This window comes from Schistocerca piceifrons, chromosome X (assembly GCF_021461385.2).
Source record: "Schistocerca piceifrons isolate TAMUIC-IGC-003096 chromosome X, iqSchPice1.1, whole genome shotgun sequence".
Classification (NCBI taxonomy): Eukaryota; Metazoa; Arthropoda; class Insecta; order Orthoptera; family Acrididae; genus Schistocerca; species Schistocerca piceifrons.
In genome coordinates this window covers 212,029,217-212,048,574 of record NC_060149.1, presented here as the reverse complement: position 1 = coordinate 212,048,574, position 19,358 = coordinate 212,029,217, and the positions used below count along the sequence as shown (strand labels likewise).

The window sequence follows — 19,358 nt, the reverse complement described above, 5'->3', positions numbered from 1 at the left end:
GCCAAGGTGAGCCTTTTGTGGGGATGGCCCGGGGGCTGTGGGTGATGGGCAGCGGCGGGTGAGCAGGTCACGCAGCAGGGCGGTAACTGTTCCGGTAACGGTGCCCCCTCCAACTTTCCCTGACCGCAGCGTCCCAGGCGGCTGGCGCGGGCGGCAGCAGTGGGCGCCGCGTCCCACCACGTGTTCCCGGCCTCCTGCGCTCCTGCCACAGCTGCCGCCGCCTCCGCGCTCTCTTGGCTCGCCCCAGACACACACAGGTAAGCGCCAGCTAACAAGCTGTTTACGTCTCGCACGACCTGGCAACCCTCAGTACAGTGCGTAGTATTTCAATTCTCACAGAAAGGAACGCTTTCTGTGTCATTAACCCAGCAGCCGTTTCTTATTAATATCGATGCAGATTTTGTTCCTGATTGCCGAAAACTGAGTCAACGCATTTTCAGAATCAGTGTCCATCTCCAATTTTCGAATCGGGTAGCATCCACAGTAATTCATTTAACTTTGTACACCGGTGTGGTTTAAAGTACGTCATACCGCAGTATTCGTACAGGTGATTTTCAATGCATATTTCACGAGCCAAATCATGATTTTTAACGATCGTTTATTTACGTTATGTATTTTGGAGCTGATCTTCTATGTGAGGCTTTTACTCACAAAATCTCGCTCTTAAAACTAACAGTTATAATGAATGATTCCTACTTTATCATATTAGAATTATTGAAATTTCTTAATTAAATACGGTATGAAAAATACTTCTTATTTAAACCCCTAGTGCGACGTAAGAGAGGGCCTGAATGACTACCTGATCGGCTTAAATAAATAAAACAGTTTAACAATGAAATGAAATGCTGTGTGGCTAGCGCCTCCCGTCGGGCAGACCGGTCACCTGCTACAAGTCATTTTAGCTGACGCCACTGCGGCGACTCGCGTGTGGATGAGGATGAAGACACCACTGCACCGAGTCTGCGAGCGGAGAAAATCTCCGATCCAGCCGAGAACCGAACGCGGACCCCTCACATAGCATTCTGCCATGCTGGGCGGACAGTGTCAAAATACGCTGATCATACAATAAGGGCTTTCTCGAGCGGATGTCTTAGTCGCTGGTGAGACTGTCGGGTTGTATGGTCGTGGACCAAGAAATTTCTCCGTTCGCGACGTTCCGTCCAGAGCTGCGCTGGACGTCTCGGTGGGACTGCTTGTTCCAAGAAAGCCTAAGCGGAATGAAGAGTCCCTCTCAAGATGTCCAGCGCAGCTCTGGACGAAACGTCACGAGAGGAAGAGTTTATAGCCCACGATCATGCAACCAGCTGACAATACACTGCCAAATTAATAACTATAATGTCACATATAGGAAAATATTTATTATTCGTGTCTTTAATGTAGGGTGCATCATAATTAATATCGAAAACTGACATGCGTGAAAGTGTATGATAAAAAAGAACCAAAGGAAGCAAAACTCCACAATCTGACCCTGATGCGCCAATAGATATCGAACGATAGCTGTGTCATCCTCTGCCAACGGCGTCATTGGATGCGGTATGGGAGGGGGGAGGGGGCGAGGAATCACCACACCGCACTCCCGGCCGTTGTTGGCGTTTGGCGTTCTTGACCGTGGAGCCGCTACTTCTCAGTCAAGTAGCTCCAGGAGACTGAGTCCACCCCGTACCAGTCCTCTCACCAAGGAAGTGCAGGGATTCCAGTCCGGGTCGTCCGCATAGCAGTCAGACACGCTGATCACTGAGCTACAGAGGCAGACATAAGTGTATGATAACAGAAGCAAAAACGTGTCAGTAAACGAGGCGTTTGCCAGATAATTCTGAATGTGATGATACGAGCTGTTACTCTCTTCACTATGAAATATTGTGCTAATGAATTTGAAATGAAATTTAATTGGTCTTAAGTTTCACCCATGGATCATGGTTGGGGAATGTGGTACATGCATGATGAGGCTCCGGGACATTTTACTGTCGATGCAAGATGACATCTAACGCAACAATATGGTCCAAGATGGGATATATAGAAGCAGGGCTTGTACCTTGTCCTCAAAGATCACGTGACCTTAGTCGTCCGGATTTTTGTCTGGAGTGTACAGTGCTTCCATTGATATGGTTGAAGAACTAGAGCAGTAAAATATAAAGTCTTGTCGAGATTTATGAGATGATCCAGCAATGTTTCAAAGAATTCGCTACTCACTGCAGAGACATGTGTAGCACTGCATCCATATTAGAGGACGACATGTGGATCTTTTCCTTAAACAGGTATCGGCGTACGTAAATCAAAACATATAAAGTGTGGAAGCATTATTTTACTTTTCGTTGAGTTAGACAATGGGTGAAATTTGAGCACAATTAGCTGGGGCTTAGTCGAAAAGTTTACATTAGTACTAACAAGGAGACGGCACGACCGTGGGGTTGGGGATTTGTCCGAAATTTTGTGTGGTGGAAGAGGACCCCCAACACCTCACGTGGTTAAAATATCAGGACGCACTACCCGGAAAATCCCGGGAAAAATCGATCCAATGTTTCTTAGGTGCCGTATGAGTGTAAAATGTTAGTGCATTGCCGAGCCGCCGTCTGTCCTAGATGTTTAGGGCTCGGACTCCTCTGGCACTTTTTTTTTATTCTGTTTCATTTTCTTTTGTTACTCCACCAATTATTCAGAAAGTTTCCCAAACCTACATTATCTTTAACAAGTAAGTTACATTATTGAATAAAAGTTATTTACTTTATGTTCAACAACACAATTCATTGTGGTGGATTTTCCATTTTCCATTGTAAAGTACGTATATGAGGAGATACATTGGGTTTTTAATCAGAATAACAAAGTCGATTGGGAAACATTCAATTTTTATACATATAATAATTATAAACAAGAACCACAGTGGTAATTATCGTAAAAACAAACAAAGCAATAATTTTTGCGACATCTTGCGCAACATATAAAAGCGGATTTTTTACAATCACAGGGCGTTTGCAATAAATCTGTACAAAGACATGCCCCATTAACATTTACGAAAATATTTTGAGTTTCTGATAATTTTGAGGCAAACCAGGAATATTGAATCATGTCTCAGAATATTGGTGACTATAATTGATGGTGAATTATAGAATGAATTTTTATACAATCTTCCCGGTAATTAATTTCACGATTCTCCTGTAACAATACGCTGCAATTTTGCAAGCAACAGAATAATAAAAAAAAAAGTGCTGGATGAGGATTCGAACCCGAGACCTCTGGCGTAAGTGTCCGAGCGCTAACCGTGTAGGCCAAACGGCGGCTCGGCAACAGACTAACTTTTTATTATCATACGTCACCTAAGAAACTTTGGATCGATTTTTCTAGGGGATTTTCCGAGTAGTGCGTCCTAATACTTTAACCATGTGAGGTGTTAGGGGTCCTCTTTCACCACACACAATTTCGGACAAATCCCCAACCCCACGGTCGTGCTGTCTCCTTGTAGGACAATATTTCTTATTGAAGTCAGTTGCAGATCACAACCACACACCCGCAATTATCTCACAGACGGATCGTTTATGTATCCATGTTTAGAGAGACGTTTTTGTTTCTACGAGGGTTATTCGGGAAGTAAGGAACGATCAGTCGCGAAATGTAAACCACAGTGAAAATCCAATGAAGTTTGGCACAGGTGTGTTGGGCAGTGTCTCTAGTATGCCCGTCGATCGCATTACGTCGTTCTTTTTAGTTCTGAGCACACAGGGAGCACATAACGATACCTAGAACAATAGTGTCTCCCGCCAAGTATGAGGGCCTGGTGAGAAATTTCGCCTGAAGCTGTGCAGCCAACATTACATAACTGTTGTGCGTTTTCTTCAAGACAAATCTCAGCCGCATTCTGCAGGGGCAGTGAAGATGCTCCTGCATCGCTTTCAATTGGAAATGTTTGATTACCCACAATACAGCCCGTAATCGTCTCCATCTGCGTTTCATCTCTGCACACATGAACCGCTGGCTATGAAGACAACATTTTGGCACAGACAACGAGCTGTAGGCCAGCGTAGAGAATTGGCGGAAAGCACTTCTATAACGAGGGTATTGGAAAGTTGCTACAACGCTACTACAAATGTCTCATTTGGATCGGCGACTATGGAGACAAGTAGCTGGAAGTTGTAGCTAACTGTTGCAAATGAAACAGCTTTGATTTTCACTGTGGTTTCCATTTCGCGACCTATCGTTCCTTACTTTCCGAATAGCCCTCGTAATAGCACATACTTTCATTCATGCCCAGTTTCGCTATTAATTCTGGTGCAGTCTATATAACACTGATTATTTAATTAGCATGATTATTACGATGGCGTGCTGAAACATAAAGCCGTAGAATTTTTTAAGTGAAAACTCGTGAAGCTTATTAAATAAAACAAACGTTATTAATATTCTACATCTTTTTTCTTCGTGTCTACATATTTATTTCTCGACATAGCCACTCTGGCGACGAATACATGTCTCCCAACGGGAGTCGACTTTGTTGATACCGTCATTGTAGAAATTTTGATTTTTTTGATGGAGCCACTGCTTCATCTCTGCTTGTACCACTTCATGTCCGTCAAAGTGAAGCACTGGAAGGTGTTTTTTAAGTTGTAGAAAAAGATGAAAATCGGATGGGGCTAAGTCGGAACTGTATGGAGGCGTCCGATTGTTGCAGATGTCACAGCGCTCCTGTGTGGTCTGGCATTGTCATGCTGAAGGAGTGGTGCTCCATGTGCTGACACATTTTTCGAATCCGAAATTCGATTGCAGCACGCTTTTTTTTACGCACTGATATACTTAAGTTACACACCGCCTTGTTACAAACTACAAATCGGAGTTCTCAAGCCACAGAGAGCTGCAAATATGTTGATACGAAGAATGAAGGTGTAGAACGTTAATAAAGTTAGTCTTATTTAAAAAGCTTCAAGGGTTTTCACATAAAAAATTCGAAGGTATTACTTTGGAGCATGCCGTCGTAGCAGATGTTTCACAGACTTACACTGCACATGCGGTTGCAGTATTACGTGTGTGGCTTGTTAGTGTCATGGCTTACACCGATTGTGTTGGGTAACTTAGGTAATTTCGCCACTTGTCGTCAGTTGTGTAATCACTGCTGTACAGTGAAATGCTGATGCTATTCTTTTATGAATGTGTCTTGTACACAATACTTATACAGATCGGGATGACGTAGCTACACGAACGAATGTAAAACCACCGCAACATTGTTTTCGGTGATGCCGAATTTCACCCTTGAAAGTAATTTTCGTATTGATTGATTCTTCTGATGCAAATTGCCTGAAAGAAGAAAAGTTGCTGTGACAGTGAAGGTTTGAGAAAAACAGTAGAATTTCCTGAAATGCAAATAGTGCTGTATGTTTTCAACAGCAGGTTAGGAGAGTTATAGAACAATCAAACGGTCGTCCACATCTATATCTACGTATACACTTGGCAAGCGTCTTTACGGTGTGTGGTGGATGGTACTTCTGGTATCACTATCGTTTCCTCCTTTCCCGTCCCATTGAGAATGATGCGTGGGAAGAACGCTTAACGGTAAGCCACCGCATGGATTCTATGAGGAAGTGCTGAAAAGTAATGCTTTCGGATTTTTTATTGTGTTCTCAACATCGGTTGAGGTAGTACATGTCACGCATATTGATCGGTCGACTTTCCCGCTACGCTGACGCAAGTGTCAACCGTCTGACGCTCCAGGGCTTCGAATTGTAGCGTGTAACGTGGCGGTGTGTAACGTAGCTATGTCGGTACGTGAGAGACCCTCAGAAAACTGAAACCATGGATTCGATAAGTTCGTCCACACAGGAAGCATCTTCTCCTTCAGCACAGTGCCGGACCACACACGAGCGCTGAGACGTCTGGAACAACTCGGTGCCTTGGGTTCACTGTTATTGACCATCCTCCATAGAGTACCCACTTGGCTCCATCCGATTTTCATCTATTCCCAGAACTTAAAGAACTCCTTCGAGGACTTCACTCTGATAGTGATGAATCGGTGCAAGCAGAGGTGAGGTTGTGACTCCATCAAAAAAGTCAAACATTCTACAGTGACGGTATCAGCAAACTGGTATGTCATCGGGAGAAATGTGTTCGTCACTACGGTGGTTATGTTGAGAAATAAATATGTAGGCATGAATAATAAAGGTTCAGAGTATTAATAAAGTTCGTTTTATTTAAAGGTTTTTACGAGTATTCGCCTAAAAATGTCGGAGGCATTACTTTTCAGCACGTTCTCGTAATTCTCTGTGTTTCGGATTGTGATCATTTCACGAGATGTGCATGTAAGCAAGTAATATGTTGCTTGACTCTTTTTGGCCATACGATCTCGGAAGTTTAACAGCAATATTCGATACACGACGCCTCGCATGTAGCCTCTTCAGGTGAAATTTGATGAGCATCTCCGTGATGCTCTCGGGCTTACTAAAGGAACCCCTGAGGAAACGCGCTGCTCTTCTTTGGATCATCTATATCTCTCATATTAATTATACTTGGTAAGGCTACCAGATTAACGACGAAGACTGAAGGATCACTGGAACGAATGTTTTGTACGCCATTTCTTTTGGGGATGAACTGCATTTCTCTATGTTTCTTCCAACAAATCTCAGACCGACATTGCGTTCCCTTAGCGTTTTGTAGTCGTTCCACTTTAAGGCCCTCCATCGGTTACGCATGAATATTTTACGGTTGTTATTGTTTCCAGTGATTTATCACGTATAGTATAAGACTTAATGGTCATAAGTGACTGCCGCAGCAATTCAGAATGCGGATGAACAATAAAGTCTTACCGACTTGATAGGCGCAGCACGTTACATTTATTTACGTCGGGAGACTGCTGCCAGCTCCTTCAGCAAGTTTCGATTCTGTATATCATAAAGGCTGATTTGGACAGAAAAACGCATCACTAGGCACTGTTCTACTGTAGCTGTTGTAACACTGACATGCTGCGGTTCTCTCAGCCAGCTTTGGGGAGTATAAATTAATGACCTGCTAGTAAGGTGGAACGTATACAGGGCTAGCTAGTAAAGCCCGACAGTGAGCGAGACTTGGTTGAAATTCACTGGGGTGTGATGTTTACGTGGTTTTTCACACTCATCCAAGCAAATCACGATCTCGTTCTCAATACACGCTTCTGCAATAACAAACACACGTTTGAAGGAAAAAAATAAAAATCTTGCGAAACAGTTGGTCCGACTCGTATGTTCTTTTCCTAATGATTAATATTAACAACTAGCGAAGCGTCAATTAAAAAACAGAGCATTCTTCCATATTTAAAAAACTAGCAGTTATTTAGGATCTATTCTCATTACATAGACGATTGAAATCTCTTCTGTTATAAAGACAAACGAAACCACTTCTCAATGAAAGTTTAAAAAGTAAAATGAACTGCAACTGTTGTTACTCACATGACTTACGTAAGAATGGGGATGTACCCTGTACCTCACTCAAGAAGCTGCAATCTGATCACGAGTAAGCCTGCACAGTCTTGACATTACGGCTAGACTGCCAGTCGGAAAGGAAAATGCACGGGTTGTAAGGATATGAGATGGTATTTTAGTGACTGCAAAATCGTGTGAAATTTACAAAGAACTTAACAGCATAAGTCCACTTATCAGCATGTCGTTTCACTCCCACTAGCCTGGATGCGTGCACTGATTCGTTTGTAACTGACTGTATCAGATCAGCTGTCCTCCATACATATAAAAGATTAAAGTCACCTACCGCGTTTTTCTGTCTATACGTGAAGGCTAATGTCAAGAACTACTGGAGGGATTTTGATATGGTTTTCACTAATAGATAGACTGATTCATCAGGATGGTTTGTGTACATCACTACATATTATAGACAAGTGGATCACTAATGATGATTTTATGCCCGACCACGGAGTTGCACTACAATAATCGTGAATTTGGTAGTTGCGATGTGGGTTCTTGCATTATGAAATTAGTACAACAAATGTTACCGAGAACAGAATATCTGCGGCATCATAGGTTCAGAAGAGGTTTTCCAACATATCCAAACTGTTGGTAAATAGCTACGAGCATTTACTGCATAAGTACAGTGGGTATCGGGAATAAATACAAATTTTTGAATGACTGGTTCTATCGAGAAAACGAAAACGTTGACAAATATTGTATCATCATGTCTTATAATCTTTTCATCAGTCACGAGTGTGAAATCTTTACCACGGATAATTACGGAATGTGTAAATTTACAAGTGTCCAACACCCAGACATCTTCATGAGGAGCTGTGAGTAGTTTTGTTAGACCCTTAGATTTCATCATCGTATGCATGCCAACCAGATAGCAGATGTGAGATCTTGTTGACTATTAATACCTGAGGTCACCCGCCGTGGGTGTTAAGGCGCCGCTTCCTGGACAGGGGAATCCCCCCGGCGGATTAACGACGAGGCTCGGTGTGCCGGTCAGCTTAGATGTGGTTTCTAGGCGCTTTCCCACATCCAGTTAGGTGAATACCGTGCTAGTACCAAAGTCCCGCCTCAGACAGTTCGCAAACATTTAGAAAACTTTCGCACTCTTTCACATGAATCACACGACACGCAGCAATGGGGTTAACGATGTGTCTACAGGAAGATATCCGGCCACCGTTTACATTAACCATGCCAAATCTGTTAATAACATGCCGACCCTGCGTTGATGCGAGACAAAGGCACAAGTAAAAGAAGAATGTTAAGTCCTGAGGTCGATTCATAGAACTGACCATGGCCCTTCTTTTATAAGTACGTTTATTTCATGCCGCCGTCGTGGGTGTTTCGTTTAAAGTAATCTCTCTCAGCGACTTCCGACTCCGGTGGATAGTTTGGTAGGCGAGTATCTTTATATCGAAAAATCCCTTCCATTTATTAATGTTTCAGAGTCTTCAATTTCAGTAAATTCCTTGTTTCGCTGAAACAGATAGTTGGATTCCGCACCTCGATACTGGCCCCAGTGTACCTGAGGTCATTGACCAGTTCGTGTTCTAAGAGTGCCATATTGCTGGCGATTCATTGCCTTCTAGCTACAGTACAGACTGCGAGGACATGTGAGATCATTACTGACAACATAAGACAACTAATTTATTCATAAAAATTTTGAGTAGGAAAATACATCTTTAATTTGGTTGATCATCTTTCACTGTATTTCTTATTACACCGAGAAAACAGCTGAAATCAGATTATAACAACCTGTGAATTGCTTGCTATAACTCATTTCATATTAACCAGTATTGCATAAAGAAGAAAATTTTCTAAAATCTACGAAGGCTATAGCGCAAAATTACTGAGGTAATTTTACTTCTTCGTCTTTCTCATCAGTAACGATTTGAACGCAAATGTAAGAATTCAGTTTCACCGAGAGTACGCTAAATGTATTCCATCGTTCTTCTATAGTCTGCGTCTTATATGAGGGGGCATGTCGTTGATTTTGAATCTGAAAAGAAGACCAGCCACAATTAAATTTGAATATATGGAAAATTTGTTTTCCAGCTATCTCAGACTTCTGCTTTCATTGTAAAGTGACACGAACTCGCATGAGTGATATTAACGAACGTCTGATAAAATTTAGTTCAAGATTCCGCTTTATTTTTTCAAAGTTCTTAGAAATATATTTAGTGTAATCTATTTTTGCAAGGACTAGATCACATTGAACATTAAAAAGAGTGCATTAAGTCAAGATTTTTTACTGTACTATGTACAGTGTCGTCTAGCATGAGCACTTAAGTCATCGTTTTACATCTTAGAGCCATTATTTAATGCTTCAGCACGCTGGCGCTGACTTAAAGTTGAATATTTGTGCGGTATTCTCGATAATACCTGGAGACGTTATGCAGATAATTTGTAATCTTCTGGCCTTGCTGCGTAATAAATCCCTATCATGGAGCCGGCCGCTGTGACCGAGCGGTTCTAGCCGCTTCAGTCCCGAACAGTGCTGCTGCTACGGTCGCAGGTTCGAATCCTGCCTCGGACAGGGATGTGTATGATGTCCTTAGGTTAGTCAGGTTTAAGTAGGTATAAATCTACGGGACTGATGACCTTAGATGTTAAGTCCACAGTGCTTAGAGCCATTTGAACCATTTTCTTGCCTTTCATGGACATAATAAATTTGTATAACTAGTTACGCTGGTATGAATATTATTTTTATTTTAGCTATAGGCCTATTTCAGCTACACATCCATCGTCAGGTTATTTGTAATAGAACATCTTATAAATTTTGGTACATCGGTTTATTACATGTGAATTACTTATGAATATTATGATTTTACATACATTTTAAAGTACCGACTTCCGTGCAATATCGTTGTTTCTGTTGCTGTTTATTTGCTATTGATCGTATTTTACGTCAATGTAGCAATACTAATCAGTTTTGTAGTGTGTTCTGACTTTTCTTTTTGTAGTGATCAGAAATAAATCTCAGTCTCTAGATGACATTTAGTGACAGCAGTTGCGACAGATGATCAGTGATTTTGTTATTTTTGTTACTGTATAGCTTTCTACTGATTATATTCTTTCATTGTTATTCTAGTAGTAACCAGGTGTGTGCTATGTACTGAGATTGCATTAATAATGGTCAGAAGTAAACATAATTTCCAGTTGAAATTTCGTGACAGCAGTAACGTAATTGTCAATTAGCTGATGTAACCATGCAAAATCGCTGATCATCCGACACATTGCTCTCACTAAATGTTAACTGTAGACTAAGACTTATTTATGACCACTACTAAAAGAAATGTCAGAACATACTACAAAACTGACAATTATTACTACATTAACGTAAAATATAATCAGTAGCGGATAGACAGCAACAGAAACAACAATACTGCATGGAAGTCAGGACTTCAAATATGTAATATCATATTATTCTGAAGTAACTTACATATAATACAACAAATGTATCAAAATTTATAATATATTCCATTACAGATAACCAGATGTTGGCTGTATAGCTGAAATAGGCCTGTAGTTCAAATGAAAATAATATTCATAGTAGCATAACTGGTTATACAAGTTTATTATCTTTTGTAGATATTTAAGGGATTGACCTAGAAGTCTCTACATGTCTTCGAATATAATTGCACTACTGCTCTGTAATGTATTACACAAAACTACCAGTAACGAATTACGAAATTTACTGATAAGTTAATATGTCAACAAAGTTCTAGAAGATCAATGATTGGACTGCAAGGTTCCCTCCCGCTCTTTTCGTAAAAGACGGCCCTTACTGTCTTGTTTCGAGAACTGTTCCTGCTTTTCCCTGATGCGTGTTTGTTTCAACTGCCAACAGTTTCGTATGGCTTTTTGTATCGTGATATTGTGGCATGTTGTTTTAAAACCTAACTCACTGCCAAAGCAGGTCGGCAATGTTCCCGTTTACCACCAAAATAACATAGCATCAACGCGTCGCGGTATGGATGTAGGACGAAAGGAGGGGAAGGAATGAGAGTCACCTTTTTTTGTGAAAGGAGAGCTACGTGTTTCACTTGCATATGTCACTGTCGAGCTCACCAATAGAGTAAAGCTAACAACGTGAGTTAACAGAAAATCCAAACGGTAGGAAATTTATGAATTTCAGCCTCAAATTTGTCGGCTCCAAATTTTATCGCCCTAGGCAGACGGCTACCTCGCCTCTGCTGTAGAGTCGGTCTTGGAATTTCCTATTTCTAATTTGTGTTGGATAGCCATATCATATAAACAGAATGGGTGAAGAAGCTGATCACGAGGATGTAACATCAAGTGAGGAGCAGTGATGATATTAAGATTTTAATCTTAAATACGCGTTGGTAAAAAACATAAATTTTCTGTGAAACTTTTGGCAATGTTCCATTTGTCAGATGCTCACGCTTTAACTGTCAACTGAAGAATATTTGTTAGTTTAGAAAGCAAAATTTGCAGTTGAGATGAAGCCGGCTGATGACATAGTAAAACGTACATTTCCGAAAGAAACCTTTTGAATGCTGCTTAAATGATGATATTTTTGATGCTTGCCAATGCAGTCATCGGCATACTTCGATAAATTTTTGACTTTGCAGAAAGGAATCGGTGGCAAATTTATTTCGAATGTGTTAAGCAATATGAATAGGAAATCTAGCAACATGCTCGCCACGCATTTCAGTGTTGCAACATCGCGCACTGGCGGCGCGATTCTAGTTCACGCTCTCCGCATTGTTGACGACTCACTTCCGGTGAATGCTCGTAAGCATTGCGAGTTTCCTCCCATTTGTATCCCAATGCAAGCTGTTCTCTTCATTTTATTTCTGACGTTAACCTGGTTACGAGCATATTTCTCGTCAATAAAGCGTCCCCACTGAAAGTCATCCAATAAGACTATGTTTGTTATCTTTAGTCTCTGGAATATTTAGAGCGTCTTTCTCAGTGCATTCTGGCATCAGGATGGAACTCTATTTCAGTATTGCTTAAGTGATACCATAAAAATAAAAAAAATTGGTTTTGCACAATGTCAAAGTTATAAATGATGGGACATCTCAAAAACTGTGAATTTCTAGTTATTCAGATACCAATTTGTTGGCTCTAAGCACTATAGGACTTAACATCTGAGGTCATCAGTCCCCTACAAATTTGTAATTTTTGCTGTTATAGTTAGCACATTACGTACCAAAAATTTTTGGCTTGCGATACGAGCGACCTGCGTCGCAAGGACTGAAAGCAGTCGCTCCGTATAGAAGAAATGACAGTACCAATTTCAGTCAGCAACTTTCCTTTTTCCTTCTTTCTCAATCTTCTTACAATAAAATTAAATATCATGTTTACTTAATTCAGTCATAGATGCGAAATGGTGAATATAGTAAGAACATAGTACTCATCAGATCCATAGAGTAACAAAACATTCACCAAGTAAACTGACGCAACGGTTAAGACTCTGGATTTGTGTTCAGGAGAAATGAAGTTCAGATCCTCGTCTGGGAATCCTGATTCAGATTTCTTTGATCTGTTGAATCACCCGTGTGAATTTTTTGAATGGCTTAACGAACAAGACTCCGACCGATATCCTTGCCAATTATTGTCCGAATTTTCTTCTGTAACCACTTCGACATCGAAGCGATCGTAGGCCCCGAACATTTCATCTATTTGATGTTCTGATATGATGCCGTTCACTGCACTACAAGTAGATGTATAAAGCTCTAAGCAACAACTGCAGAAGGCCACAGAACATGTCATTATTTCAGCTAAATCGGTGATGTTGAAAAACAGAGTGGTAAAAGGAAGAAGGATGGAAGATTATGGTGTGCCATTCCGATGACGCCGTTAAAGACGAAACAAATGTCGCATAGGAAAAAGATGAGCAAGGAAATTGTCTATCTGCTTTTCAAAGGAATTATTCCGGAATTCGCTTTAATCCATTTATGATAACCGTGGAAAGCTAAATCTGGATGTCCGAGGGGGAATTTCAACTCTGCTCCTCCCGAATGCCAGTCTAATACATTTACAACTGCTCCAACTCACTACCGCACTGTATGATTTCTTTACCTCGGCAATTAGCATACTCATGTCTGATAGAGGACAACTGACGAAGTACGAAAGCGTACAGGGCAATCATTCGGCCTACTACCTGTGCAGGTAACTGCAAAAGCTACTGATTTAAACAACGCTGGCAAGGTTACATTGTGACAGCTCAGCGTGCGACAACTGAAATCACGGAAACAGAGTCTCGTCAGTCATCGACGCGAGACCGTTATTACTGGCCGTCGAAAATGGATGAAGAAAAGTGTAACCGCTTACACAGGACAGGCCTTATACAGGTCATTCCAGGAGGAATGGTCAATATTCAGGAACATTACAGGAACGATTATCCGAAGCAAAAACGTCTCGTAAACATAGGCTCTGAAATGAATACCTTCAGAGCTAGGAGCACGTTTTCATCTTCGAGACTGGGAAACAAATCTCTTGTTCCGCAAACTCTTTGCATTCCATATTCTGAGACGTGGCAGTACGGACCAAAACAAGAAAAAATGTCCGGTAAATACGGCACAAAACTGCATACTTTAAGAGTTATAAGCACTTGTTCATCTTCGCTACTGTGAAACACATCTCCTCTACTCAACAAGGGTGCATACCTCTTAATGTATGCATTTTAGAGCCCATGTTTACTAGACTTTTTGCTTCGAATGATCGTTTTTGTTATATCCCTGAATACTGACCATTACCCTTGGGATACTCTCTATTCCTAAGAGTTATAGAAGTATTGCAAGTTGGAGACTAACCTACTCTGTTAATTAGAATGTGTGTCAGTCCGTGCCCAATTGAGAGAGCGAAGTGTAAGGTAGTGTAATACACACCAATGATTGTTGCGAATGGGACTTCACAGCGCGTGACCTGTACGTGGTTCTTGGTCGAGTCTGATACTTCGTCAGGTGTCTCTGCAGCGATCACGGAGCAACGCTAATTTTCTAACATTATTTAGCTTTGGTAACTTCGGATAACTAACTGAGAGTGGCTGAATCGAAACGGGAGAAAAAGAATTAAGACACAACTAAATGAGAAGAAGGTAAAGGGGTGGTGGGTCACATTCGGAGGCATCAAAGAATAATTAATATGCTAACGGAAAGAAGTGTGGGATAAAAACTGTGGAGAGATAGCAAATTGGAACACAGTCAACGAGATACATTTCACCTACTGGGAACTCTGCACGGGGAGAGGCTAATACAGAGGGGTGGGAGTCTGGTAAACGTCGTGTGACCGCAATGACCCATACAGCTGTGTCAAAATCGTATATAAATTTAAAATAGTAAATTAAAGTTATGTCGAGGATTGTACTCTAAAAGCAACAGCAGTTCTGTTTACTCTTCATCTAGGGGGCTGTGGGGGGGGGGGGGGGGGGGGGATGGAGAGGGGGGTAAGAGGGGTTAGCTGCATTCGTCACAGTCAGTTCAAAGCTACATATAAGGTGCAATTAAATAGCTGTATAACGTTATAACCTGTATAACGTTAAGGCGTTAGGATTGTGATGAGCAAACTACTAAAAATCACTATTATTTGTGTTAATATCTCTGAATTTCATTTAAAGAAATTTTTTTACACATTACCACAAATTAGTTGTTCGTAAAGCGAGTCTAAATAGTTATCATTTAGCCACTGTTATTGAAGTTCAGCACCCAGTGTACGTGAAAGAAGCTGAAGTCTGTAAGTTGACTCGAGAGCCCCCGTATTGCGTACTCACCACAGTAAAATCTGTAATGTCTAAAAATGAATCAAATTTCGTGAAACTAGAAAATAAATGTAAATCCCCAGGTGTGGCTAATTCGCTACAAATTACAAATTTTTGATCAGTTTTCATTCGAGACAAATTGGCAGTGTTCGTAAACCCAAGAAATATTTTCAGTGTCCGAACGGTGACTCAACGCCGAAAAATTTACAATTGCTGAAAGATCATACACCTCAGCTCTATGTTCAGTCTTAAACGCGCCCACAAACTGACGTGAATGCCACTTCGTTTATGGTACCAAACTAAAGGTCCCGTTTCAGCCTCTGGCTGGACGTATGTAGCTGCAAGATGGACTGTATTTATTCATTTGTTTAAGCACCTACTTCATCAAATCATTGACAGAGGGTAAGGCTTATTTTTTACGTAAATACTTAATTTTAAATGCGAGTTGCATTACAGTAAAAATAATTCAATACCATAAATATTTTCTGTATGTAATACAATTCAATAAAGCAGTACATCATAATAAATTACAATAATAATACAGTCTGAAATACATAGTACAATAGATACCAAAAGCAAGTTTAGACACACGAAAAGAGAGGGGGATGTATTTGCTACCATATATTCACTTTTAGTACATTAGCATCTGTTTTGAAAATGTGTTTGTAGAGCCATTTTGTACTTTTGTGTTTGTTCTGTTGTCATGATATGTTGGAAAAAGTATATTGTAAAACTTTTTTCCCAATTTACAGTGTTCCATTTAGCCTGAGAGTTGTGTTTGCATACCCACTGCGAAGATACAATTTTTGTTTGGTCTCATGTATAAATGGACTGTTTCATTTGTACACACTGTTTTTAGCCTCTGAAATATACTTTATGTTAGTAACCACTTCAAGAATGCACAGGCATAGTAGTATCTGGAGTGTTTTAAACAAGGGTCTACTACAGTTTCTGGGTGCTGTCTGTTCATTTGCCCTAACCTTCCTCTTTTGAGCTTTGAAGCAACTTTTTCTAATTTTTGAGTTGCCTCAAAAAATTATCCCATATCGCAGCAGTCACTCTGCTTGGCATAATAAACAGTTTATGTTCTCTTTGTTGTATATCTAGCGAGTATTGTTCTACCATGACATACTGTGCTTAGCTTCCTGTTGATGCAGTTGATGTATGTGTTTCATTTTAAGTCTTTCCAGGATCCGTCTTCCTAGATATTTAGTGAAGCTCACGGTTTCTAATTGTTTATTAAAGAGATTAACAGTGGAAGATAATAGATGTTTGTTTTATATGGTATGCAACTGCATTGCCACCATGTTCTCTGTGTTGAACCATTCTGCAGTGTGCGAAGTGCAATTTTGTATTTCATATTGTAGTTCTGCAGCAGTTTTGAGTTTTATTAATACATTTGTCCGATCTGCAAATTTTACACGCTGCTGTAAATGCTAGGCAACTCTAGACCATTGATAAATATAAAATATAACACTGGGCCAGAATAGAAACTTGGGGCCCACTGTGCATAATTTCTTTTCTTTTAGAATGCTATATATACATAATGTTCTCTTCCTGATGTCTGATTTCTACTATGTGCTCTGCTTGTCAGGTGTGGTTTCACCCATTCGTGTGCCAACCCTACAATTCTTACATATTCCACTTCTGAAAACTGTTAAGTTGCGATGTATCATACCAAAACCTTTCGTGAGATATAGAAATATTTCTCCTTCTGGTATATAGCAGTCAAGGTCTCATTCAGAAAATAAAAAATACTGTTTCTGTCGACTCGTGTGTTGTGAATCCATGATGGGCACTTAATAAAAACTATTCCCCTCTATGAAAGTAATGTCTTCTGTTAAATATTTTTGCCAATATTTATAAAAACTAAATATCAGGGGTAGTGGTCTATAGTTTTTTTTTTTATTTGTCGTATTTCCGTTGTCAAACAGGAGCCTTACCTTCATCATTTTTAGTTTCTCTGAAAATACTCCACAACACAACGAGGAGTTGGACACATAAGTAAGGGGTTCAATCATACTTTTGCATATTTTTTTAAAATGTGTAGTCATGAACATTGTGTATTCCTGAAGAAAATTTTGAATTCAGTTTCTTTATAGTATTCCTTTTCATCTGTTGGATATAAAGAGATTGTTCTTCATTTAAATAGATTTTTACTCGTCTCTGTTTCCAGTAGCTTTTTTTTTACTGTTTTTCTATCAGGATAATTCCTATTTGTGTGAAGTATGCTTTGAATAAATCAGTTTCTAGATATGTGTCAGAATTTTTGCTACAGTTTCAAGAAGATTAATGTTACAGTGCTTTGCTTATGTGCATCAAGTACTGGAGTTGCTTTGGTTTGATTGGATGTCTGATAGAGAAATCTTTTTCCCTTCAGTGAAACCTTTATGCCTGGGGTGATCTAACAAATTTTTTTATTAATTTTTATGATTTTTTCTTTTTTATGATTGGAAAACACAGCTCAAAACTGCAATAGAAGGTGCTTAATAATTTATCAAACTTTTAATTCGTGTTCCTATAGGTGTGTAGTTGCGCACAAGTCTCTTCATTTCAGTAGTAAACAAATGAATTTGTGTTCTGCACACTTAAATTTCTAGCAATATTTTTCTATGGTTTATTAGAATGTAGGGGGTAGTTTATTTTTATTGTTCTTATCTGTGTAATGTAATCCACAAAACGCGTTGAGAAATCATTTGCGTTATGTTTCATATGTACAGTAACAAATAATTAGTCTATTGTTGTGACTGAGATGCTTCTAACATGTGTTGCTGTTTCAATAGTCGGTTCCACGCTAAATGTTATATTTATGAAGGATAGATTGTAAATTTTTGTAGTAAAATATTCTTGTCGCTGTCGGGGGTTCTGTACAAACAAATTAAGGCTACATTCAAATTTAATAATGAGAATCCTGTTACTTCCAGATCTCTCTCTTAAGGATTATCTTCTGGGAACGGATGGGCACAAATGTTATACCACTTTTAATATAGATTCAGATGTCAGCATAACATTGTGCATCACTGCAGAAATGACTGCTTAGTATGAAGCCTGGTAGCCATACCATTCTAGTGTTTCTTCCTGCAGCCAGCGTTCATTTAGACACAAAACTGAAAGGTCCTTGAGTTCATTTTATACCAGAATTTGACATTCGTCAATTTTATTTTTTAGTGAGTGCACATTGTGGCGGAACACACCGGTTCAGCGCTTGGTTCTGAAGTCTGGAGCTTGCTTGGTTTTGCTGCTCCATTCTGCTGAGTCCTGCTTGGATGCGGTGCTGAGCTGGCCTTCTCCTTATTCTGGGAAGGAGAAAAATCTTCATCCTTCGTACAGGCTTTCTCTGGTCTTCCACTCAGTTACCAAGTGGCGGCAGATCCTTAGGTGTAGATGATAGCGTCATTTTGTTATTTTGTGAGAGTCTAAGGTTGCAGGATTTACTGCACGATGATTAATCTCGAACTATACATCACTACAATTTTGTGAATTCTGTATGTTTGTAGCTAGACTAAAAAATGTTCAGACGCATGCTTTTGAACTGACAAAAATGAGCTGAAAAAAAAGGGAGGTTAGAGTTACCGTCCCATTGACAACATTTTCATTAGCGAAGTTAAAAATGAGCTGTCACAGGAGGTTTTACGTTCAATGGTTCACGCACATTTAACAAAAATATAATCACTATGACTGTTCACTCGCATTAAGTAGTTAACAGTTCTTAAAATCATAATTTACAATAGAAGTGACACGTCATCCCTGTGTAAAATTAAGTACTCTTTCGACTGGTGCAATCTGTTTCATTGTATCTGCAATACAATTTGAATCACAGCCAGCTTTGTTTGTGAACATGTTAAATGTCTGGAATTAATCTATTAAATGACAAGAAATACACGTTATAAATGCTGCGAGTGGTGTGTCCCCAAGTCTACTTGCACATCCCACATTGCTACAATTTGACGCTGTCTTATATGTCAAATTAAATCGGGTTTATACTGAATCCGCATAAAGTCGTCATTTCTGGATGAATTATGTGTGGCGTGTGTATGTCTAGATGTGTCTCGAGGAGCTGTTTAAGCTGAAACCTTGAACATTGCCGTACCATTTTTAGTTAAATTGTTCCTAATTTATAAACATTTGTCCATTAAGTATTCTTTCAACTTCATCCCTAGCAGTACCAATGTATTTTTCATACTACGTAATACCAAGGTAGAGGGAGG

General features: G+C 39.9%; 1 protein-coding gene across 1 annotated transcript in view; it reads left to right on the top strand.

Moving 5' to 3' along the window:
• The first annotated feature begins 201 nt into the window (after positions 1–201).
• Positions 202–19,358, top strand: part of LOC124722024 (serine proteinase stubble-like) — a 364,352-nt gene continuing 345,195 nt past the window's right edge. Inside the window, exon 1 of the mRNA XM_047247205.1 lies at positions 202–257. The gene's annotated coding sequence lies outside the window, so the exon portion shown is untranslated. The remainder of the gene's footprint in view (positions 258–19,358) is intronic.